General features: G+C 41.9%; 1 long non-coding RNA gene across 3 annotated transcripts; it reads right to left on the bottom strand.

Annotated features, from left to right (window-relative positions):
• Positions 1 to 241: 241 nt before the first annotated feature.
• Positions 242 to 26,721, bottom strand: LOC121667221. Of its 3 annotated transcripts, none has more exons than XR_006016963.1 (5): positions 24,162 to 26,721; positions 8,478 to 19,495; positions 2,830 to 2,990; positions 2,377 to 2,555; positions 242 to 1,223 (listed from the first exon to the last, which is right to left on the bottom strand). It is a non-coding gene; the product is annotated as an uncharacterized LOC121667221 (long non-coding RNA). The 3 variants fall into 3 exon arrangements; XR_006016962.1 differs by lacking the exon at positions 2,830 to 2,990 and having other exon boundaries at positions 8,478 to 11,550; positions 12,051 to 19,495; XR_006016961.1 differs by lacking the exon at positions 2,830 to 2,990.

Genomic DNA, 26,721 nt, shown 5'->3' with positions numbered 1-26,721 from the left:
ATATATTAAGCATCAGTGGGACCATTCAAACCTCATGAAGTTCCAAAAGGCCAAGTGCTGGGTCCTGCACATGGGTTGGGGCAATCCCAGGCACAAATAATGGGCTGGGTGGAGAAGGGATGGAAAGCAGCCCTGAGGAGAAGGGCTTGAGGGTGCTGGTGGATGAGAGGCTGGACATGGAGCTGCTGCAGCACTATTTATCCCACAGTAAAAGCCAGAATTCATACAAAACAGAAAGAGGTGTGATAGGACTCACTGTGTTTCACCATTTTATTAGAAGTGAAGGATGCGTTTTCTACTTTAAACTAGCACAAGGTCACTTCAACATGGAAAACACTTCACACATCCTGCTTTAGCACTGATAATAAGTCTTCTTTGTCTCTGGTGCCTTGAAAAAGACCTTTCGCTCCTTCATGCTTCTTCTGGACCATGAAGATGGTAATACAGACATTTAAGGGCATGATGGGGATTGTCCACTGGTGTGCCAAGAGGGGAAAATAGAGAAATTGCTGTCGTGTCAGCTGCTTTTAGAGTGAGGCTGACAAAAGAAGAGGAGCCATGGCAGCTTCACGTATTAATGCTGCAGAAATTTCACCAAATCTATCTATTAAAAGGGTAAAGAACTCTGCAGCAGAACTCCAGAAGTACTGAAAATAGGATGTGCAAGGTGGGAAACCAATATCTTTATTTTCATGCAGACGACATCAGTGTGAATAGAACATTTGCCATAAGCACAGACATATGACTAAGCGTATTTAAATAAACCAGGATGGAAAAAAAAAATTAGAGTCTGTGTAGAAGAAAATTCAGGTCACTGCCACAATCCCAGGCTTGCTGTAGATCAAAGGTTTTCATCTTCCATACACTTGGTGGGGGTCTGTGAGCTGCTTCTCTGTGGTCATGGACATATGCAAGTTTGTTGATTTTTGAGCCAAATTTAATATAAGTTCCTACCAAACAGTCTCCAGATCAGAAAAGAAGTTACAATTCCTTTCGACTCCTTGAACTTGTTGAACAACTCATGTGGGTGGGTGTAAAACCTCTGTAGGGCTCTGAACCTGCAAAATCCTTGTGGACGCATCCCAACAGGCTCACAGGCCAGGTAGCCACACATCAGGTGCCTCCAGGCCTTCTTCAGGGGGTGTGTGTGGTAAAAGATTATGAATTTATGCTTCATGGACCACTTTTTCAAAATTAAGTATTACACATTTGCTCAGAGTTCACTGCAGATAGAACAAAAAAAAATACAAATAAGACAAGTTTTTTATTCATATTTCCTTTCAATCACACAAAATCCTCTTTTTGGAAATGTTAACTTAAAAGTCCATTTAGCCCTACAAACCCCATCTCTGGTTTCTGAAGAAGTTTGCCCTGAGAGCACAATGCCGTAAGTCTCCCAAACAAGTGAGAAGCAGAGGAGGACAGCACCATAAATCCACCAAACAAGGAGATAAAGCAGAACAAGCAGTCGATAAGGCCAAGCAAGAATTTGGGTTGAACTTTTGTGCTAACCTGTAGTCATTGGCACAGCAAAGTTCACACCCATCAGCTGTAAATGCTCCTTACTCACATAACCCCCTTCCCCACAGAGCATGTAAAATTAGTGGTATTTAAATGAAATTGATAAAATGTTTAGCCAATGAATGTAGTTTAATACTGTTTCCTGCAGGGGAGACATTGATCTGTCGCTGTTTGAAGGGTGTAAAAATGGGTAGCTGTCATGCAGGGAGGGTGCTGGCTCTGTGGATTTACCCCAGCACCCATCTCTGCTCAGACAGGGAGTAAACAAATATCTCCTCTTCATCTATCTATCTATCTATCTATCTATCTATCTATCTATCTATCTATCGTTCTTTCTTTTTCTTTCTTTCTTTCTTTCTTTCTTTCTTTCTTGTACTCTGGGTACAGCCCATAATTGGGACAACACTGACTGCAGTAGATCAGCAGCATCAGGGCTGTTCTCACACACCCCCCAAACAACAGAATCCCATCTCAGCTCCCTTGCTGTCAGTCCAGCACTTTCATTTAAAGGTCATGGCTGAGATATAAAACTCTTGAAATCCTCACTGGAGTAAAACAGCTTTGTTCCCTGGTGTCTTCCAATAAAGAGTTTTAGCCTGTCCTTATTTGGCCTTAACTCTTCACAGTAACCCTTTCACTTAAACTCCTTGTACTGACGCTGAAGAAACTAACATAAATGTGGTATTTTTAAAAAAAATTACATTAAAAAAATGGCACATATTCCCTCTAATTCTGCAGCATGTATAGTCCATTTGCTTTAATTAAGTCAAGAAATATTCATTCCAAAAAGCATTTTTAAAGGTTGAACAGGATTTTCTACAGAAACTGACAGAATAAAAAAAAGGCCATACCTACCAGAGTGATGCAGAGCTGCAGAGCACAGCTGCATTAGCACACAGACCCTCCCTTTGCAATCTCATTAATATTTCAGCCTTTATAGAGCAAATACATATCCTTGTGAGGCATAGCGATGTGCCAGAGACTCCTTTGAGGGCTGGAATAACTATCTTTTCATTCAAAGTCTGGTCTGGTATCTCAAGAGGAGAAAAGAGAAAGTGAGGTGTCACAAGACTGAATTACCATCATGTTTTCTGAAAGCTTCTGCTAGACTTTGGGAGTGTGATGGAAAAATTCTCTGCTGCAGTGGGGGAACTGGTGTGAATTTCTTATCTTTGCTACAGTCAATTTAGCAATATACACAGATACGCTGACTTGAAGTGACTGCCCAGCAGTGTTAAATCACCCTTAATAGACTGCCTTATCCCAGTGGTTTACAAAAATATCTCCTTAGGATGCTTCCAAACATACCAGAGATGCTGGCCAGCCAAGTTCTCCAAAATAGTCCTCAGTTAGCAGCTTCCAAACTCCACACAGGAATCAAATTGCCTCACTTGAACATTGTTCCACATTCCCTTGATCAGAGTCATCACCTCCCACTTCGGGGTGCAATTATGAGGACATGTCTTTCTCTTTTAAAAGAAAATAAAATTTATGGAGCCTTCAAATAAACAGAACCTGACACAGGAGAGAAATCCCAGGCGAGTGGGAGAAATGCTGTTACTGCTCCTTCATAGATATTGTCAAGACATGGCTTTAGGCGGCATTTAGTGCAGCAATAGGAGCATGTCTTATACACCACGCTGTCACTACCTTTGGGAAATTACCTGAAAGCTTCAGTTTGCTACGATCTGCCTGCTGATAGATGTGCAGCTAGTGCCAGTGCCTCACGGCTTCTGGAGAAGGTGGCTGTGTTCTTGTCCCCTCCTGCCCAGGTTACCTTCTGCCAAAGGTTATGACCCCTGCAGTGAGCTGTGCTCGTATTTCAGTGGTGACAAGTCACAGCCCAGCTCCTTTATGTGAGCTCATCAGGGAGCTGTGTTCGGGGCTCTGGTTGCCCTGTTGTGAACTGTGATAGACAGACTTCAGAACCACCCCTCCTTCCACCGCCTCTGCTACAAATGCCAGCAACCTTTACCCGATGGACAGGACATGCAGCAAAGCGAAATAAATAACTCCAAGTGCCACAGCTAGAGCCAGAGCCTTGGCTTGGATGAGTCAGCACATCCCCAGCTGCACCAGCTACAGCGCTAGCTTTGTTTCTCTGCTTGCAGACTGCCAGCCAAAGCACAAAGGAAAACCTCCCAACTGCTTGTCGTTATTAGAGCAGAAGTGAAACAGCCACATCCAAAGCTTTGCCTGAAAAGAGGCATGTACCTTCCCTCCCCACTCCATGATGTTTAAGAAGGCTGGTAGCACTGGGAACTTTTTCAAGACTCATCTCTGTGCAGGAGTGTAGTCTTTTCCCTCCTGGCAGGACACCAGATGCTGTTACCACTGTAATATTCCAATGCTGCTCAACAATGCTTGCAGATATCCACTTGGACTACAAGTAGATCCACTAAATTTTAAGCAATCTTTAAAACCGTTCTTTCCCTGATCAGTCCTGCAGACAGGTTTTTGTTTACATTGACTTCCAGGAATGGGCCTTCCTTGTACAAATGCATTCAAAGACATTTATAAATAAAGGCGTGCGGCGGTTATTTGTGGATTCTTAGCACCAATGTTTCAGTCATATAAACCAAATAAAAAGACTGAGGGAATGCTGGAAACACAGGGTTTGAAACACATGCAAGATTGAAATTCATTTGCATATGCTGCTGCAGGAACAAAGCAAAAATCTATCTTAGCAGAAATCAGTTTGGGCAGAAAAAGACAAAGATAGGCCAAAATAATTGTATATCATATTTGCCTCAAAGGTTACAGCACCTTTCTGATACTAAGTACTGGTTAATGCTAAGAAAGAGCATCTTATTGAATATGTGGGAAAACAGGGAGAATTTTTTTTTTTTCCCTCTGGAAGTCTTCTAGATCTTTCAGTCTTACCTCACAGAACGGGAAACTTCCTTACTTGTATTTGGAGTGTGGGATATAGAGTAAGAAGAGCCCTGGAGAGTTTGAAAAGCTAAATTATACCTTTCTCTCCAGACTCTTGTTAGTGTAAAAAGGCTGTGCAAGAGATGATGTAGAGATCACTGTACTGTTTATTGTTCTTAGCTTTTTATAAGAGATCACATACAGTACATATTGTTCCAGTGTATTCTGGAGAAAAGTTCTGCTAATGCAAACTTTTACGCTTTTCACAGTGAGGAGATTCATTAATCTGCTTTCAAGAACTTAATTTGGTTTTGTATTTAATTAAAATAATTTTGTGCATATTTGTACGTTGCAACTCCTGCAATACTTGGAAAAATATGAAACAGAAACAAAGTAAGGAGAAATCCTGGGATACTTCTTTATCAGGGTGCTAAATAAACTCCATAATTCTGGTCTTTAAGCAAGAACATTGCTGCAGGATGGATGAACTACAGCTGATCCTACTCTAAGCTGGTGGGGAGAGGCTTGAAAGCAAACGTAGCTGTGGTTTTATACACAATGACCAAAAATGTTTGGATGTGGGATGGACCAGGATCTGCTGCAGGCTGACAAAATTCATGTGTCCCCCACGACGGAAGGCAGCATCCACTGCAGCATTTATGAAGGAGAGGCATAAATAACTTGTGTTTGAAATGAGAAAGGAGTTTGGAAGGCAGCCTGAAGCAAGTCAAGTAGCAGTTTAGTTCAAGGTCAAACGTTTCCTCTTCTTGCTTAAAACCAGAGTCAGGCTTACAGACACAGTTAGCAAGAAAATATTTTTTGTATCACCAGATCTGCCGCATCAAGAGAATTGCCAGGATTTGGGATTCAACTTGGCTGTTTCTAGACAGCAGAGCATATGCTGTGCTACTGCCTGCCTGGCATGCCTGCTCCCTAAAATGTCTGTCTGGGTGTTTGCTCACTTCTGCTTTCTCCTCCCTTGCACACTAGATCTTCCCTCCAGTGGGAAGGAGGCGCTGCTGGATGCCACAGACAATCTAGGCCTGGTCATTGGACCACTGAATTCACCTGAAAAGTGTTCCCAGGAAAAGGAATGCCTCAAAACTGGTTGAAGAACAGCGCTGTGTCAACTGAACGTCGTGTTAGTAGTAGGAGGAAGGAAAAGAAATAGAACACGAAACAGCATAAAGCATGGACAGGTGAAACGTCCCCAGGATTACAACCACTCTGTCTGGACTGGGGTCAGTAAAGATTTATTAGCCTCAGTAACAGCAATAACTCAGCTACCAACTGATTAAAAATGCAAAGGACTGGATAATAGAGCTAAAACTTTAGGAGTAACCAGTTTCATGAAGCTGCCTCTTTTTTTTATTTTTTTCTGAGGGGGCAGTCACCTGGTGAAGGAAATACAGAATTCTGGTGATAAATAACATTGTTATTAAAAGAGAAGGAAGATATAAACTGAGGCAGTGTACCACTGCAGCCAGAGGTGGTGGTGCCCCATTCTGAAAGACCTCTGGCATTCGGGCTACAGGAAGCTTTTCAGCACACACATTATGTCACAGCCTTTAATGTCATTTAAGCATTATACACACATCATACGCAGTTAAAAGTCTTTCCTAAAACTGCAATCACACAAGACAGTAACTCTGCTTGCTTTCACAGATCAAACTGTTTCAGAAAAAGGTTTTCCTGTCATTTTTTTCTAGGCATTATCTGAATGCATTTAACAACCATGGGAGAAAATTGCAGCACATGGAAAATCTCTGAGTGCCAGGAAAGATCAGTTTTTGATAGCTGGTTTTAAATGGCAAAACTTAGAACAGACAAAGGATGCTGTACACAATATTTTTCCAGTTTTGAAGAAGCTTGATTTTGAAAATATAAACGTAGTTAATAACTCAGTGATAAGCACGTGCAGTCCGTTATTTTCCTTTTGGGATCAGACTAAACACCTGAGGGGGATAATACCTATTCATACTTGTGTATCACTCCACCCATGTTGCTGCAACCCGTCACACATACTCTAAGATACAGAAGCTCTGGAGCTGACCTTCAGCTGACATAAAGTGCCCCAATATAATCAGAGGTACACACAGGTTAGCAATGGTGAGGTACTGGTAACTCAAGAAACTGTTGAAGGCATCCAGGCTGAACTGTGGCACACACAGTGTATGTGTGCATGAATTCAAAGCAAATATTTTAACTAGAAACATTAACAATGGAGCAACCATACAGAGTGGCAGCACCCATTTATTGCTATTTCTTTACAGGGCATTCACTGCACAATGTTCTGTGTAAATTATGTGCAACAAATAGAAAAGACTGTGAAACAAGCAAGTTCAAAGGAGGAATGTGACCAGCAGAAAACCATTTGAGGCACAGGGGCCTGCAGTCCTGCTGACTAGACTCATGGACTCATATCCTGCTACTGCAGGTGGTTACGTAGTTCTGCTGGATTAACAACCACTTACACTTCTGACCTTTCAAAATTTAGTGGATAAAAATTACAATTAAGCAATAAACACATCCAAGAGGATATTATTCTCTCTCTTTTGAGTCAACACCCAGGGACTTCTTTTGCCCTTCTCGTTCACCTGAGATGGACTGGCCGGATCTGTGCGGTCCGTGACTACACCGGGTGCTCCACAACACAACCCTGATATGCAGGTATCCTACATTAGTGGAGCAATCCGTTTTCCATTGTGAAATATCTCATGGAATCTAGCAAGCACACAGCTGTGCCAAGACCATGTGCAGGATTTTCCTATACCACCCATACTAGTTTCACTGATTACTCACTTCCTTAGCTACAAAAACACATGGCAAGTTTCTTCATGCTCAAACATCTGTACACAAACTATTTGGGCAAAGATGTTTCCATTCACTCACACCTCAGTTGCTGTGACTGACAGTTTAAACCTACCTTAACCAAACAAAACTTGATTACAAAAAACACCAGGCCAACAAATTAAATTTATATAATGTACCCTGTACTGTAATTTGCTGCACAATCTAAATGGATATACCAGCACTGCCCTTTTCACCTATGCTTCATCCTTTTTTTCTTGAAAATTCGATATCAGGCTGACATTGCCCTCCTCCTGTAGGCACACATTCCCATTCTTCAAACAGCTTTTAAAGACAGATGTCTGTGTGCAAAAAGAAACTTTTGGTGCACCATTCAGCTGTTGGCGTTGTTAAAGGAGGTTGATGGGTTTGATTTCAACAATAAAACAGTGCTAGAAATGGATCTGTTCTTTTTTTCTGTAGACCCTCCCCAATACCATTTTACTTAATGCACTGTGGAATGTTTAAAATGCAGACTCCCCTTTAAATGTGCACACATAATATTTTGAATTCATTTACATAAGCCATGTGAGGATGATTTATACATAAAAAGAGTCAAAGTTATCCTAAATGCTTGAATTACTCACTGCATTTGCTAAAGGGGTTGCCAGCTTTATGAGATACCTCCTGTGAGGATCTGGACATAAGAGTCTGTGAAAATTCAATGTATTTGCACCAATGAGGAGCCTGTGCAATAGTTTGAAATGTGCACCCCACCGGCTGCTTTTCTTCCTCTTTGTACACTCTTCTTTCCAAAACAGGGTGTGCAGATACACAGACGTCAGTACTGCAACCCTTCTCCACAGCAAACACCTTAAATATGTACTAGTAATAAACAAAAATGCTAAAGCTTTTGAAGGCAAGATGGCTGGCAGCCAGATGAATCAGCAAGTTGTTATCTTACCAGCCATAAATCCACACCAAAACAATACCTGTAGCTCTAAACGTCAAGAAATGGATTTTATACTACCCTTTTTGGTATCAGTGAAAGAAAAACTGTAATACACTTTCCATAAGATAAACAAGGAATACACAATAATATAATCAGTACACATTAATTTAATTGTTGCTACTTTTAAGCCTGCTGTCAGTATTTTCCTTGCTACATAGGACATAATAGACAGTTACAGCTGCTTTATTAAATAAATGAATTAAATAAATTTAAATTAAATTAATTGAATAAATTTATTAAATAAATGAAGAAAATTAGACAACTTGTGTGAAACAGATACCTTCATCTAGTTGAGAGGGAACTTGAACCATTTCCCACAGCAGTTAAGAAGTAGTTAGCTTCCATTCTTCTGCACTTATATTTCCAAACATAAATGATCAGGGACTGTCAAAGGAATGGTGAATACGCAAGTTAAAAAGCTGTGGTTTTAAGGCTTAGAATTTTACACAAAAAAGCCCCACAAATTCAATTGAAAACCCTATTCGTGTGTAAGAAGCAATCAGCTCACAATGCTGTTGTTTTCTTAAAGTGAGGCTATAGTTTCAGCCCTGCCTCAGCAGCTCTGCAGTGGATCCTGCCTGGCTGAGTACAGCAGCCACTCTGAAGAGGGTCTGAAATCTTCTTCAGCACAATATTAACATTCAAAAGATGTACAAAAAAAAAAACACCAACAAAAAAAAATAGGATGAAAAAACCCGCAGGGTATTCTCATATTGTCTCAAAATCAGACCAAAAATCTGCTTCTCGCTTCTACTCTATTGCTTGTTGCCAGTAATCTGTCTGTTTAACTGCAATTAACATGGCTTGTGTGAGTCTTTCTGAATACTGATAACAATTTATGGTCTTCAGACAAATTCCCCATTCCCTTACACACCTTAAGATACAGTGGATGATATGGATGCCAGTGGCGTACTTTAGAAAATAATCTGACCATGCAATGGGAGAGGTATAGTCAGTGAAATTTGCTGCTTAACTTCTGATCTTCTCTCTAGGTATTTTTGCCCTGGGAATTTTACTTGTTTCCGTGTCCTAAAGCTGCTCTTGATCTAGCTGCTTTTTATTTTGAGGGGAAATATATAACTAAAGCAAAAATCTCCCTGTTTTCCTTTCCCATGAGAAAAATGAAGTCAGTTTTAGAATGTCAGTCAGATAGGCTGATTACAAAATGTAAGGGTTTTTTTTTTGCTGAGAGTTTCTACCTAAAAGCAGACAAATAGATATATTCTCATGCAGAGACCCCCAAACCATTTGAGGCTGGTCATTTTTTTTTGTCCTCTTACAGGGAAGTTCAGTTTTCAGATACTCCATATTTTCATGGGCCAAAGAAAGAATATGGGATATTATTCTTCTCTCATACTTCTTTCAGACCTCTCTTACAAACAATAGATTTGAACCTCACCAGCAGTATCTCCCTTTTTCTGCCCCATGAGGATATTCCCATGGAGGCATCTTTTATTTTTAAACATTAACTCTGTCAGCTGCATTGTGGTTGTCAGGGTCAACCTTGAGGAGCGTGGGACTGTGGTTTTGTGCACGTAATAGGACAAAATATGCATGCAGAGATGATGCAGAGCTGCCACCCCCATCACCACAGTGCAGAGATGGTCATTCTGTGGACACCCATGTGCACCCTCTGGGTGGTCTGGCTGGAGATCATTCACTGTCTGGCTTCTCATGCTTTACACTAACGTAAACAAGGAAGAAAGCACCTCCTCCTGCTGTCACATAAAAACCTCCATGCAGGGCTCCCTCAGAACCCTGTCCTTTGCAGGTAACCAGAGCTATCCAGGGACCTGGGCCTGGCACACTCTTTGAGTGAACGTGACCATTATTTCAGCTGCCAGCATGTCTCTTTGGAGAGCACTTACACGAGAACACACCTCAGAAAAAACACAAGGCTGTCTGCCATATGAATCTATTAATCTCACATGGTGGCATGCCTCTGCCTCTGCAGGAAAATGCTTCAGGAGGGATTTTTCAGCTCCTTGTTCTCGCTCCTCAGGATCTGCTTCTCTAGATGAGCTTCAAAAAGGGTGTCCCAGGGCCCCTTTGCTACAGGAAGCAACTTATGGAAGGATAATTCACAAGGTTTAGAAACCCCTTCTTGTCTGGAAGATTCATGACAAGACTTGACAAGAGATGCTGTGCTGCATTCCCAGAAGATTTCTGGCATAGAGGTTTCATAATATTGGACAGAAGCTTTATATTTTCCTTTAGGTACTCTCAAATCACACAGGGTGTTACAGACTCAGTAACAAATTTCTGCAGTGCTGCTGCTCTGTGATCCAGGCAAGCTGGTGTTCTTCCTGGGAGTACCTTTTTGTCAGGAAGAAACTTGCCATCACATACTTCCCTTTAAACAACCCTCATTGTGAAAAAATTGTCATCCACTCAGCTCTAAGAGACTCAGCAAGTCTGCAAAAAAAAGAAGGAATTATTAATTTCTTAGAGAAAAAACTATCAAAACAATGAGAATCTCTAAATCCATAAATTCTATAAATGAAGGAACTCCCAAGGAAGGGGAGATTTGCTCCTATCACTTTATATGATTTTTATATTAAATAACTATTGGATTGAACAAAAACAAACAAGATAAATAATCCCAGGAGCCATCTTGTGAGCATGTAAAAGCTGGATGCTGCTGCCACAGCATGAGCTGGACCTCAGAGGAGACAGTGGACCTGCTAGGACCTCGTCCCAGTAAGGTTAAAGCAGGAGCCAGGAAATAAGAAGGAAAAACCCTGAGGTGCCTCCGACCAAGCTGGTCAGAGAGGGGAGTCAGGAAGACAGTCCAGTAAGTTCCAGGAGTTATTAAACAGGCAGGGTTTGGGATTTCAGAGTTAGGGTCATATAGTCCCCCTTAATGTTGCTTAGGGCATCTAAAGTTTTCTGGGTGTGGCTTTTGCATTTCACAGATGCTGCAGGGTCAGTTCCAGTAGGGTTTGCAGTGAGTGCATCACATCCTGGCTTCCACCCCCAGAGATGGCAAACTCCAATGCTCTTATTTGATTTGAAAATAGTGTACTTCACAGATGCCTTTGAATGAAAAGAATGTAAAACTCCTCAATAAATACCATAAAACATTGGTATTTCAGGTCATTTCCTACAGCACTGGTTATGGGGTGAATTTGTATCTCCAGGTATTTAACAGAAAAGTTCCTTTAGTGCCCTTCAAAGAAAGCTTTTTCTTGAGCCAATGTCATTGAAATATTTTCCATAGCCTTGACTTGCTTTGCTATAAAGCTGTCTTACCCTTTTTGAAAATGGAGTCTTGAAGATAATTATATTTAATATTTAGAAGTTCTTCAGTTCCAAACTTCACATCCATTTCAAATAGTGCATATAAAGGCAGCCTTTCAGGAAAGGAAAAAAAAAGAAACAACCAATTTTGATCAAAAGCTGTAACAGCAATACTGAGGCACTCACTGCGACTCAAGAGATGCTCCTGCCAGCTTGTTAGTGTGCTGCTATTTTTGTCTGCCCACAGAATCTGCTACTTATATTTGGGTGCTGCAGGTGGGAGCCCTGAATTTCTGCTGCCCACAAGCAGAACATGCAGCATTCTGCCTTACTTGCAGGTCCTCTGCCACCCCACTCACTCAAGCGGGCAAAGGACCATGCAAACCTGTCTTTTCCTGCTGAGGGTCCTCTCACTGATGTTTTTACTGAGCTCCCCCCGCACTCAGAGCCCATGCCAAGGCTGGATTTTCTGTGTCAGGCTGGTAGAGATAATGCGAGGCACAGAGCCGATTTGCCAGCATTCCCATCCCAGCACAGCTTTCCTCTTCTGCCCTGGGAAAAGAGGGGTGGGATGGCTGCTTTTAGGCCAGAGGTCACTGTTTCAGTTGCTTACCACGCTGCATCTTTCTCTTTCCTTGCAGATGGCTTCAATTCCCTCCAGCATCTGGAGGCATCCTTCCCCTGGGACGTGTGTTGGGCTGGAAGCATGAGCAGGTTCTGGTAGGTGCTGCGTACGTCCTGGCCACAGGCATCTCCCAGGGAACACGGATATTCCCATCCCTTCTCTTCCTCCCAGGCCACGCAGTACCACTGGCACTCGCCTCACCTCCACAACAGAACACATTTTGAAAAATAAAACCACTTTCCAGGTTCTGTGTGGCCTCTGAGTCAACTGCACTGTGTTTTCAGGGTAACCACTGCTTTTCCTGTTTTGGGAATGTTTCTTTTGGCAGGTGTGTGAAGGTACATGAATATCTCCCTTAACATAAACCATTCAAAATGTAATTTAGACATTATCTGAGGGTAGTAAGCAAGCAATAGGACTCCTAACTTCTCATTTGTAGAGCTATCTGGATAACATACTGGGGAGGTTCAAATGTTCAGAAATCTGAACGAAAAGTCACATCATAAACATGATTAACTTTGGAGGCTGTAGCTTCCCTTCTCTTCTGTCCTAACAAAAGTGGTTATCTCACTTTTGCATCCACTGCTGTAACTTTGCCTCAGCCTGTGCACAAAGCAGAGAGCCTGGAATCCTGGCTTGGCCAGAGACAGACACGAGAGATTTTGTTTTGCACTCAGTGTAAATATAATTCATAATCTGATGGTCAACGCTGACGTGCGTTTATATGATCCCAACCTAAGAAGACTGCTAAAAACTGGCTAAGAACAAGGTGAAAACAGCAAATGTTGGGGTAGGGAGGGCTGTTGTGTCTGTCTGCAGAACGAAGAGAGAAAAAGGTAACTTGTGGGGTGACAACATCTTCTCTGGAGGGATCTAAACGATCAGTATGATACAAGCAGATTTAAATCATCTTAACCCAGAAGTGGCACTGGATGCAGAAGTAGTGTTTGCAAATTATCTTGCACCAATACTGACTTATTTTTCCTCCATTTGTATTCTTTAGTGTGCGCTGCGGTGATACCAAAACCATCCCTAACATCATTTATATAACTCATCATCAAAGCCAAGATTTCAAATTTACTTTCTCCATGTTTTTCTCTGTTTCCCAATTTTGTCTTAATGCAGCCTAGATGTGAAACCTAGCATAACATGCCAGCAATTCTGCTGCCAAAAATTTAAAGGTTTGTAAAAGATTCTACTTCTCCTCCTTTAGCTGGTTTATGTAGGCAGCTGGGTAAAATTTGGGGGGCCTATGCAACTAAGAGATTACTAGGTATCTGGTGGCTGGCAGCTCCAGAAAAACACTGATTTAAACTTACACTTTGCATGGATGCAGCAGAATAAGAGTGTACAGATAGATCTATCTTTAATCATAGGCTTAATGGTAATTAAACAAGCAAGGTACAATTTCATTGCTACAATGCTAAAGACTGAAGTAGGATGCCTTCCAAAAGGCATTATATGGGAATTGTGATTTGGTGTGAGGCATAATGTCAGCCAAGACATATTTTATGTCCAACTCTCATTAAAATAATCCCAGAATAACATCACTGAGCAGATTTTAGCAAGAAATTATAACCACTACCTAACCCATATTAGTTAGGTTGCCTTAAAAGTCATCTCAGAATAACATTAAGGCCTTTGGAATAATGAGGATAAAGAGACATGTGAAAGCTTAATGAGCAGGCTGCTGGCTTTCCTGCAGTTTGACTTTGCCCTGATTTTCAGTGCCTTTGCAGAGCTGAGAGCCTCTGCTGAGAAGGGAGACAGGATTGTCTCAGCAGAAAGGTTGGCTGTTGCAGCACTACAATCGCTGACCGTTGGAGCCATTTGTAATGATGAGTGTGTTTTTCCCTTTCAAGAATCCTGCTTCCCTTACAAAAGAGTGCCCCTTCTCACAATGATGTCATCCTCTGAGAGTGTGTCATGAAAGGAAGAGGTAGCTCTCTTAAATAAACCCATACAGCCAAAACTTCTGTACAATGTGCTGCAGAATCCCAGACGAGGAAGCGGGTAACGCCCAAGTGATTCTTATCCACTGTTTTGGTTAAATTAGGGCCTTAAAGGAATGAAAGTCATCCTGCTGGCTAGCCCAGAAATGCCAAAGGTGGCAGTGCTTTCTCAGTGAAATGCATGGAAACTCCATGATGAATGTTTTACACACCCAGCAATGCAGCAGCTCACACTGACACAGCCAAACTGGGACTTTCCTCCCCCCAGTTAGCTGTTGTCACTGATCAAATGTCATACACTGCATTTGGAGCAAGAAATAACTGAATATAATACGAGGTAGTTTAGGAAAATGGTCATAAAAACAGTTATTCAGTGTAAAGAATATTACCTGAAGAAAGGCTGCAAACATTTTAAGTGTGAGCATAAAGATTTCACGTGACAAAAGATCAGTTATGCAATTCTCTTTTCCAAATAGAATAGTACCCAGCATATCTTAATGTTACCACTTAATCTCCTGTCTCATGGCATTTATAATTCTCCAAAAGTAAAATTAGTGTCGTTAATTAAAGCTGAAAGCATGTGAGCCCCCATAAGGAAACACACACAGACAGAGATATTTACCACTGCAGTTAATTTACATTCACAATAAACTCACATTTTCCATGACTGGGGCAACTGACTTAATTCTATTTTAAAATGTAATGGGTTTTCTCTGAAAGGCCCACAACACATTAATTAAAATTAATCTGAAGGTTTCTGTACTAAAGGGAGCAAACTCTTGAACTGTGACAAACAAGGGAAAAGTACGGTACATCGAAAAAGATATTTCCAAAGCAGCAAATCTTCACTGTGTACATTTTGATATGAGGAGTCTCGAGTCTTACTTCACTTTGACATTTTTCCATGTCAAAATATATTTTATTTACTAATAGAAATACACTAAAAATGCATAACTATTAACTTGAATCGTATTATTACTGCTAATAGGCCAATAAAGCCCATCTACATTCCTATTAGGAAAAGCAGTTGGTTATACAGCCCTCACATTGTTCAGGCTGGTATTTCAAAAATCAGCAATGATCTCAAACTATACTATTTTTTCTGCCTTTCTCCTTTGCTTTGAAGCCTTAATGAAAACCCACCAAACCAATAAACAGAACCTAAGCTACTGTAGAATGCTTTTGGACAGGCAGCAGTGAGATGTTCCACTCCCTTTCCACTCCCTCGTCCAATGTCCTTCAGGTTGTCCATATCTTGGTACTACCACTACAGCCACCAAGGAACTGAGGACCTTTTCTCCCAGAAAAATCTGCAGCTAGCCATTTATCTTCCCTCTTTGTGCTTTGAGAGTGGCTTTTCGCAGTCCAACAAAGTCAATGTGTGACAAAAAGGGGTAAACTCACCCCCACTCCAACCTTCCAGCCCCAAAGGCTTCCACCACTCCCTTTGCATCAGACACAGCTGCTGTGCAACTGCAGCATAAATCAGGAGTGAAAAATCCACCTGAGGAATCAAAAATGAAGCAAAACAAAGACGTTATCATCAGAGCAGTTAGCACCTCGAGAGATGGGAACAGAGGGGGGAAACTGAAGACAGAGGAGGAGCAGCTGATTATTAAATTGGTTTAGGCTGCAGACTGAAAATGCATCCTAAGCCTTGGTTCAGAGCTGGGGAGGAAAATGACTGTGCAGTCACCTCTTCTTAGAAACAAAGAGGTTAGAACAGAGGGGAGGACCCATGGGTGTGACAGAGCTGTGGGTCCCAGACCTGCAGCAGGATGGGAGCAGACCCAGGGTAAAAGGGAGCAGACGGACGCGGTGATTTCAGCAGTCACAGTCAGGCTGTGAGCATGGAGAGAGGGGAAAAACGGCTGTGGGTGGGGATAGGGAGAAGCTGCAGGAGAGAAGGTTGAAGGCAGAGAAGGTTTGAGAGACAGAGAATTGCAAAAACATGGTTTCGTTTAAGTGGACATGAGAGCAAGAAAAGAAAGGAAGGGGCAGAAATCTTCTGCATATCAAAACACCTGGGAAGAAGCCACAAGAAAACACCAGCTCAGAGGTTATGTGCATACTTGAAGATGCATATTAAGGTATTCAGATTGTAATAATGTCATAAACCCAACAAATATCTGGTAAAGGAGCAGAATTATTATGGCAAACTGCAAGAGTCTCAGCCATCCATACCCACACTTCTCTAGACTATTTGTACACCCCCTGACACCACCAGCAGTTGCCTTTCTCATCTTCTCACTGTGAGACCGTAAGACAAAACAAGGGGAAAACTCCAGAGCCAGAGTTTTGGGGGGTTGTTTATCTATCACCTACTTGCAGGTTGGAAAGTGGGATTGTGGTGTTTTTAAATTTAATGTGATAAAGCTAAAGATTTAAATGGTTACTTTAACCACTTAAGGAAAAGGAAAGGAATATCTAAAGCTCTTCCTCATGTTCTCTATCCTTCTTAAATTATTTTAATAAGAAATGGTAACCATTTCATTTTGAAATAAGACATGCATTTTTTCTGGTGAGAACAATCAAACACTGGAACAAGCTCCCAGCAGACATGGTGGACTCTCCATCTCTGGAGGTTTTCCAGATGAGATTGCACAAGGTGCTGGATAATCTCCTTGATGCTGCTTTCCCACAAAAGGATCTCCCAATCTGAGCTATCCTGTGATTCTATCACTCATTCGATACATCTGATCTGTCAAAATTTAAAAAGAGGGAAAAAAGAGAGGAACAATAAGCCTTGTTCTGGGAGATCTTGTTAAACATTATAAAGATGAAAATATGTTTTCAATACTCGTAAATTGTCCTGATTAATCTCAACCACTGGTTTTCAAAACCTGCTTCCAGTATCTTGATGTTCAGCCTTGTTGAAGACAGGCACAGGGTGATTTCTAACTGCAAGTTGCAGCACTGAACACTGAAAATACTACCAATGAGAGTGTCATTGCTCTCATGAGCACAAGCATTTATCAATAAATCTTTCTGATGGCGTTAGATCTTTGCAGCCCTTAAGGCCTTCCACATTATGAAACCACATTTCACACAAACTGCATGTAAAACTAAAATATAAAATTGTATTTTTATTATAAAATAATTTTGAAATTGAACAGAGAAGATGGCTTATCAGAATTGGAGACTCCTCATTTTGTTTCTCAGGCTTTTCAGTGGTATGAGAGATCTTTTCCCTGTTGCCTACCTAGGTAACTCTGCTCTGGTCTGGTGGGAGCTAATACTGGTTCATTAATTCAACTCCTTTATTGCCAGCCAACTGTGAGACAAAAGAGATATTGTTCAAAATCCTCATTTGACTTCAAATAGAGACCTCAGGTTCTTTATGTAAAATAAAATGTTCACTGGAATATATTCTGCAGAGCAATACACAGCAAGCCAATACTGCTGTTAGTGCTGGTCAAAGAGTTTACTTAACAAATCCAGTTCAGCTTTTTCCTACTGACAGACATTATTTTAAATACTTCCTTTTGAAGGGGTGAGCAATAAAAACCCGCAGCCTAACAGTGCCTGGTGGTGTGTCACAGCCTCTTGTCCTGGGCTCTCAGCACGTGAAGGGGCAGCGCTTCCCCTCTCCTCAGTCTACCTGCTCTGCTTTCAGCCCTCCAAGGGTTTGGCAATTACTCATTCAAAACAACACACCTATTAATTAACCTTGCTACCCACTTTCTCTCCATGCCCAGACATTCTGAAAATCTGGATGCAGAGCCCTCTCAGTCTCACCCTGCTGTCCCACTTCTCCTGCTGCCTCAGAAGCCCCACCTGGCACAGGTCCTGTCAGAAGCTGTCACCTTCTGCAGGCTTTTGCCACTTGCAATTGCACCTGCTGTCAGCAGAGAAATCTCAGCATCCTCTTACCTGTGCATCTAGCAGACCTGGGCCAAAGAGCTGCACTTGAGTTACTTTCTTCAAGTTAATAGAGAGCAGCCAACCTATAAACAATTGATCAGTCCTGTGCTCGTCAGCGCTGCATCCACACCTGTGAGGCACTGAGACTGCCTGGAATGCAAAGGTGTTGGTCTTTAGCAAGGCAATGCCCTTACACCACAAGACACAGCCTTACTTTGACACTTCTGCAATAATATTAGGAAGAGCTGCAAAATCAGCTATTTCCCCCTATGCTTCTTGCCTAAGTGTCGTCCGTTTCAGAGAATTCTAAATGCTCACATGAATATTTCACCTTAAATTTAGTGTCTTCAGGGTCCACCTGATTCTTTGTGACAATTGAGGGGGCATATTATCACACTGTCTTTGATTTTTTCCAGTTCCAGTTCAGAAGACCCTGCTGTGCTGGTAGACTTGAGCTATGTCATTTTTCTGTACAACATCTCACGAAAATGTTAAGCATAGATAGCTTCTTCACCAAGAAAGGACACTCTCCTTTGACAGATATTTATAATAAGCTCTTAATTGTGTAAAAAATTCTCTGGGTTTACTTTCATTTCAGAAAAATGTGGTCCTCTGCAGAGGATTTCGATCCTGCACATACTGCATTTTCCAATGAAAGGCATTTCTCTGGAAATTCTTGAAAAAGTTTCACATTAAATGACTAAAAATACCAAAAATGACGTCTTCTTTAAAATATAAAAATAGGGATGAAAATCATGTCCCATTCACAGCCTATTCCTGTCATTGCAAACAAAACTTGAAATCAATGTTTTTTTCAGTGCATTACTTGAAGCCAACATGAGATTTTCCCAGGGCAAAACCAATTACAGCAGAATTACTCTGGTAGATGTTTGTCTGACATCCAACAAAGAATGTTTCTCCTTCTCGTCCTCCTTCATTTTGTGAGCTGGTTGTGTGCATTTAGGTCCCACTTGCCCTTAAATCCTGCCTTTTGATGGCCAGAATCTTCATTTTTCTCTAAGTGGAAGCTGAAGTTCCCACGTGGTCACAAGCCAGTAGGAACTGGGTTTTAAGTAAAACATCAAACACCCATAATTGAATTTCTGGAGCTGACAGCACCGCCTTAACTCGCTGAGAGAGAAAAGCAGGCGAGTTTTTGAGTAGCTGGAGGCTCTCAAGTGGCGCTCTGACTCACACAGAGGGAAAACACACAGCATTGTTTTGAGAGCTTCTCTGTGCACATTATTCTAATTTGGCAGTCCTGGGGCCCAACTGGTTTTCAGAAGAGCAGTGTCATAAATCACTGTCATTTCTGTCCTCAGCCACCAAGAAAAACAGTCCCCACCAGTTGTGGGACTGCCTTACACCCCTTCCTCTGACACAGGTTTGTTTGGAAATGCTTTGAACTCCACATCAAATGCCCCTCATAGTACAAATAAACTTCACAGAAATGTTTGAACAAGAACTGTGTACAACTTACCACAAATCACAAAATCTGTGACTAGCTGATTGACTTTAAGGTGGAGTTGTAACGCTGTGATGAAAAAGGCTGTGGTTTTTTTCCCTCTAAAATATCCACCAGACATCTGTGGATAGGTTCTCTGTCTTCCCAGTGTCCTTATGAACAACAGTAAAAATTATAAAAGAAAAAAATTACAATTTTGAAAATGTATCATCCTTAAAGAAAATGCCTTAGGACCTTGAGAATTAGGGCAAAAAAAACCCAGTAAGGACTGGGCAGCATGGGACAAAGAGGTTGCAGAGGATGCAGATCCTGCAGGACATATGTCAACCTTCATCAGGTACCTGATAAAACTGATTTTCCACCTCAGCATATTGAATAAGCTAAAATACTATCAGAGGCTCACATGTGATCACAAATACAGCTGGAAACAGCAGCAAACAAGATATGGGCTTGAAGATGTGATGGAGAGCATGATGGAACTCAACTGCATCCAGGTCTCGGGTTGTCAGAGCAAGGAAGAAGAGGAGCTGCTGGAGCACTTCCAGAGGAGGACACAAAGGTGCTCTGAGGGCTGGAGCCAGGCTGGAAGAGATGGGGGTGTTCACCTGGAGAGGAGAAGGCTCCAGGGAGACCTCAGAGCCCCTTCCAGGGCCTAGAGGGGCTCCAGGAGAGCTGGAGAGGGACTTTTTGTAAGAGGATGTAGTAACAGCTCACGAGGGAATGGCTTCCCACTGCCAGAGGGCAGGGTTAGAGGAGATATGGGAAGGAATTGTTCCCTGTGAGGATGGTGATGCCCTGGCACAGGGTGCCCAGAGAAACTGCGGCTGTCACTGCATCCCTGGCAGTGTCCAAGGCCAGGTTGGACACTGGAGCTTGGAGCAACCCGGGATAGTGGAAGGTGCCCCTGCCCATGGCAGGAGGTGGCACAGGATGGGCTTTAAGGTCCCTCCCAACCCAAACCATTCCATGATCCTTTAACTCTATGATTCTATGATTTTGACAAAACAGAGATTAGGACTCAAGAAAAGAGGAACTGAGCAGGCAAAGGCTTAAGAGAAACCACAACACAAAATGGCCTTTTGACACAAAAGGACTTTAAAGCCCCGGTGCTACAGAAGAATATGCCAAGCATAAGTCTGTTGTGGAGAACTGACAAAGGCGATTACCTCCAAGGGAAGGAATCTTCTCCCTGGAGGAAAAAGAGCAGAAGCAGCACAACAGAATGAGATACAGTTGGTGGTAAGCTTTATCTTCTCAATGGACAGACTCTACCAGAGTCCTTCAGTCTCTTAAACTTATCTGAAAGATCTGGAAGAAGAACCCAGAAAAAAATCTAAAGTGATTTTCTCTTTTCAGCTTATGCCCTTACTAAAGACAAGTGGAAGTACAGTGGCCTTTTGCCGTCACAGTGTTTGGTAAAGAATAAATCTGGACATTAGCCCTAGGAATGACTTGAGCATGCTGCTGCTTTTTTCTCCAGTCCATATAAAGAAGAGAAACAGTGAAGACACAAAAGTCTGAAATACACTTTACAAAGTAAAATAGGAGAGGTAGAGCACAAAGATATTTGTGAAGAGAGAACAACTTTTCTCATACGAAGTGAGCAAACTTGAGGACACGAGTAACTGAAACTTGATTTAATTTTACAATAAAGACCCCTGCCACGCACACAGGGTCAAATGGAAAACTTCTGTTTCAAGCTGAGAATTGCCTAAAAAGTGAATGGAAAGACCGGAAAGTATGCATCTGACCATGAGATGAGTACAAGTACTCCAGATAATGACTTGGAACACTTAAATTAGATTAATTAGATGTCCCTTCACATGGCTATCCATCTCTAGACACCACAGAGGAAATTCTAAGTCTCTTAAGCCCTGGTTGGTCATGGGTAGGCCCAGCAACAAAAGATAGTTCAGATATTTATGTGAATAACAAAATTAACCAATTAAATCCTTACTCATTTCTGTGGGGAAAAAGATGTTAAGCAAGCAACCAGAAAAAGCTGTGCACTGCTAAGTCTTGTCAGATGCTACACTGACTTTTCATTACTTGCTACTTCCTCAGAATGTCCATGCAACCCTGGGAAAACATAAGGATGACTGGGTGTAAACATGGCTCTACACGGCTCTAACTTAATAAGTAAGCGCAAGCACAACTTTAGCATTAGAGGAGAACCATCCTCTCTAGTTCCCATAGTCTATCCTAGGTGCCTCTGGTTAATAAACTACTTAGTCTGATTTTCTCAGCTTTTACGTACAAAATTGGTTGAAATTCACATTGTTTTATAGTAATGTGTTAACACTAACACAACATAAAATTTAGGATGCAGGATAGTAGATTTTTCTAATTTTATAAATGCTTACAGCAGTCAATGAAGGAGAGATCAAAAATTTGCACTGTGAACATGCTGGATTGATGGGCATAGGGTGCTCTCTCTGGGGAAATTCATTCCCAAATGGGTGATCACTGGCATTTTTCCTGTAAGGATGGTGGTAGAAACAGGGTTTCCTCACTCTGAGGCCAGGCAGCCTCTCAGCATTCACTGAAGTGGACATGAGGTACACGTTTCCTTGCCGGCTGTGCTGGGCCCCAGGTGTTTCCTCTTGTTTCAATGGCTGCATTGTGGCTGTTTGTGAACCATAACTTGTATTTCCACAGCAGTGACAGGATGGGAGTAAATGGCACAGAGAGTGTCTGAAATGCTCTTTTTTTTTTTTGGTTTTGTTTTGTTTTGTGTTGTTTCCCAAGGGTTCCGGCCCACTCTGGAGGAAGTGGTGGTTTTGTATCCACTCCTGAACGGGAAGAGGCATGGGGTTAATAGGAACAGAAAGAAACCTGATATTTGCTTTTTCATTAGCAGAGGAGTAACTAGCCAAGGCTGATGGCTGAGCTCTGAATAAACATCACCACCTATATCCAATCAAGTGAAATATTCAGGCCAAATGCACACTATTATATAAATGTCTTTGCAAAGAGCCACAACATTGAGATACTGAACAGGCTTGCCTTTTCCTATGCATGTTAAAAAAAAAAAACCAAAACAAAACTGAAAGTTGGTATTTTCCATCTAGCTGAAAATCCAAGAAAAGGAGTTCTCTACTGTATAAGAGCAAGAGTTCTGCAAATTAATTAATTTACAAAAAAAGAAGAACTATCAATACAGCAAGGCTGACACCGACATCGTTTGGAGTCACAGTTGGAAGAGAGAGAATTCATACCAATACTGATAAACTTCCACCAGGCTAGTGGAAGTCATGGGCATGAATTTTATCTGCCACAGCTTTTATTGAAGGCCTTTCATCAAAAAAACATTATTTCCAGCAGTTTCTCCACAAGCCTGAAACAATTGGCTAAATACTGCTGGAATTAACTATGCTTCCCTAATTTCTATATGCATTTAAGCTATTTAAGGATCTCCAAGGAGTGGTTTAAAAGTGAAACACAGAGGACTGTTAAAAACAGCTGGTTTTAATTAACTTCTTCAACTTAAAAATACCTGTCTCCACTGTTGAGCCAGTGAGTTTTCCTTTCTTTGGAACTACATGCTAAAAAATCCACCCAAGATTAAAAAATCCAAGAAGAAAAAATAAAAAAGAAGCAAAGACATTTCTGACGCCTTGAAAAGAAAAGAATGTTTCAGTTAAAGAAATATCTTCAGAAACAGGGGGAAGGATAAGAGATTGAGAGACTTCCTGCAGATGGGAAGGTGCATCACCTCTGGGTAATGATTATTTTGTTATCATTATTTTTTATTAGTTTTATTTATTTATTATATTATTATTATTATTTTATTAGTTTTTTAGTTTGTTTCGCTATAAAGCAAAACTGACTAAGAAGGCAATTTCACTTATGATGGCTCCATAGCCAGATTATCTGCCCAAATACTTTCTGTATTTTCATGTCTATTTTGTCCAAAACTTAACTTTTTGAACATTTCCTATTAATTTCAGAGAAACATTCAATAATATTTTATTATATTCCCATCAAACTGCAAGAGTACTTTTTATAAAGAGTCGACCAAGCCACAGGAAACAGACACCTGAGTTACCTCTGAGGTATTGTCTCAAGGGCAACTCTTCCAGTGGGAAACAATTTTTGGAACACACCAAAACCTTCTAGACAGAAATTACTGCACTGCTAATGTTGAGCTAAATGAACTTTTTCATTACCATTACTGAGCTGTTCTGTTCAGATTCATGACTGACCAGGAGAGCTCAGGTTTTTAAACCATGCCTAGCTTTTAGGTGTCACATTAGGTAGGCAGATTATCTCCCTACTGCTGGCTAATGAAAGTCATTTTTTCCTCGCAGGGCTGAACTCTGTAGTCCCCTGACATCCAGTGCCATCATGTGGAGACACGAATTGTTACTCTCTGGATGCCTGAGAGGAGGTTTTTCTAGGGACAAAACACTCCATTCACTTAAAATCTTGTATTTGCAATAATGAAACCAATTATTTCGGGGCAAAATCACATTAATAAGTTTCTTGGCAGTTAAAATTTCCTTGGCTGTTAAGCACCTCCTTAAAAAGCCTCAGATCTGTACTGCTAGCTGCCAAGACTTCTTCCTGTGTTAAAATAAAAGAACCTTTTCTAAAACACAGAACTTCTTTTGCTCTAATCTTCTAAAATGGTGTGAAAGCATCACCCACTGGAGTTTATTCGGTAATAAAATTTTCAGTGTCTTTCTTCAAGGACAAAGCTACAGATTTGTTCCTCAAGAAGAAAAAAAAATCAGGTTTATGTTTCATTCATATACAAATATACACACACAAACATTCATATGCACACATACACAAGCACACATAAAAATGTTTAACCTTGAGACAGAATCTGGGGGAGATGATGGTCTTCTTGTGGTCACCAGCACTTTGACTTTCCTGAGACAGGAGCTCCACCCTGGAAGGTTCCAGACTGAATGGTGCCCTGGAGGCAAATCCATGCGAAGAAGCAGAAAAAAAAGAATAAAACAGTTTGTGCTCACTTCCAAATTGTCCCAAGTTCTACGTCTGGACAGAAAATACAGGTGACAGCGAGTGTCCTGTTAGCAAATGTCAGGTGCTGCAATGCACTGACTCCTTTTGCCCCATGTGCTTCCTGCCGGAGAACAAACACACTTGGCTTTGGCACAGCAAGTTTTCTAGGGAGGTCAAAATGACCTTCAAACAAGCAGGGTGTCAGTGGTCTTTAAAGCAGGTCCACGAGGCTTATCAGAATCCACTCATTAACTTTATTTAAAATGATACCCTGTGGTCTGTCTCACTGCAATGGCCTGAACATCCAGTTTGGAGATATAAACAAAACAAAGCAAGTGGTCATGTTTCACCAAGAGTTAAGAGCCCAGGAAGTAACCACAATTTGCCATGTGACTTTGGCAGGAGCTCTATTAATTAAACAGGCAATGAGTTACGATCACATCTGCATGTTGGGAGAAATGAAATCTGAAATGAAATTCTGAAATGCTCCCTCAAATGCATACAACTGTTGCAGTGGGGATTACTGTAACACGCATATATCAAACCAGGCGTCCCGTGGAAAGGAAATATATACGGACAGACAGATTCTTGCTAGCTGTTTCAGAGATGTTTATTTCTCCAGCCGCATGGCCGGGGCTCTGCCCAGGAACTGTTCCAGTCACGGGACCAAGGGTCCTTCTGCCCGCGCAGGGAACACAAACCAACCAATGGGAACGAGGCTGAGCAGGGGCAGGGAAACCCCGTGCCTGTGCCCTCAGGGCCCCTCTCCCAGGGCTACACGGCAGGGGAGGGACCCCAACATACAACCACTATGCAAAACGTGCACAGAAACAAGCAGAGAAGCAGTAATTCTACATTTGTTTTACTCTGTCTCAGATATGGAAGCCCTGACAACATTTCTCATGTCTGAAGCAAACAGGTTATCACCCCATATAGCAAAGTCCTAATCAAACCACTGTGACGCTGTTAAGGACTTGCTGATGGCAAAACAGTGGGGGTTTTTTGTGCTAATCTGGATTAGCAGAAAAAAACCACAGCAAAGCCAGCTCTACTTCACTTTTGCAGAAGCTTTTCTTCTTCTTGAAGCCCAAGGCACAATGAATGGTTGTTGTTACATCTTAGAACTCTGCTTTAATACAATCCCTTCTACACGGCTCTCTTAGTTTAGGAGGAAAAAAAGGCAAAGCGTTCAAATAAGGAGGCTGATTTGCCTTCTTTATACATACACTTTTTTTCATACCATAGAAAGGCTATAACAAAAATTAATATTTATAAATATGATCATATACATATATGTGTGTGATCAAGATAATAGAAACAGCCAGGCTTCTCAATGAGAGCACAGTTTCTGCCCTGTTTTGCCCAAGCTTTTGTATCCACTTCTTTTGGCGGGCCAGATTAAACCAGGGCAGTAATTACGAAGTCCTCAGGATTGTGCCCATGGTGAATAAACCAGGAAGATTCTTTGTTAAAGAAGCATCAGTAAACTAGTCTTAGGCAGCACTTAAATTAGTAAACAAGCAGAAGTGAGGAAGAGGCCTGCAGTGTATTTAACCCATAGCACACTCTGTGCTCTGCCTTATGATGCAGAGGGGCCAAGGCCTAAGCCAGAAATTAATCTGGCTACTGCTGTAGCAGACAACAAAAATATTTTTACAAATACCTCAGCATCCAAAGGAGTGATAAGGAGACTCTTGAATAGATTCAGGGGGAAACACAGTGACACAGAAGCAGGAAGAGGCTGAGGTGGGGTATCCACCCTCATGAAATGGAATAAAGGACGAAACCCCCATAATCCAAGGAGAAGAGGTCAGTAATGTGCTGTGTGACTTGGGTTTAACTTGTGACACCCACAAGTCTGTGGGGCCAGATGGGATCCACCCCAGGATACTGAAGGAGCTGGTGGAAGGCCTCACTGAGCCACTTCCATCCCTTCACCAGCAGTCCTGGCAAACCACAAAGGTCCCGGGCGACTGGAAGTTGGCAAATGTGACACACCTCCACAATGCCCAAAAGAAGGATCTGGGAAAGCCCAGGACAGTGGGGTGAGGTTCAACAGTGTGAAGTGCTGGGTCCTGCCCTTGGGTCCCTTCAGTCCCCTGCAACTCCAGGCTGGGGAAAAGTGGCTGGAAAGCTGGAAAAGACCCTGAGGGTGCTGGTGATGGCAGCTGGACATGAGCCCGGGGTGCCCAGGTGGCCAAGAAGGCCAATGGCCCCTGGACTGTCCCAGCTGTGGTGTGGCAGCAGGAGCAGGGCAGTGACTGTCCCTGTGCTGGGCACTGCTGAGGCCACACCTCGAGTGCTGTGCCCACTTCTGGGCCCCTCACAGCAAGAAATTGAGGGTCTGGAGTGAGTCCAGAGAAGGGAATGGAGCTGGGGAAGGGTCTGGAGCACCAGGAGAGGC

Source organism: Corvus kubaryi, unplaced genomic scaffold (genome assembly GCF_017639235.1).
Source record: "Corvus kubaryi isolate FWS band 111438036 unplaced genomic scaffold, C.kubaryi_AGA036_p1.0 37357, whole genome shotgun sequence".
Taxonomy (NCBI): Eukaryota; Metazoa; Chordata; class Aves; order Passeriformes; family Corvidae; genus Corvus; species Corvus kubaryi.
Note: the sequence above shows the minus strand (reverse complement) of the source record. Positions and strands in the feature narration are given on the sequence as shown.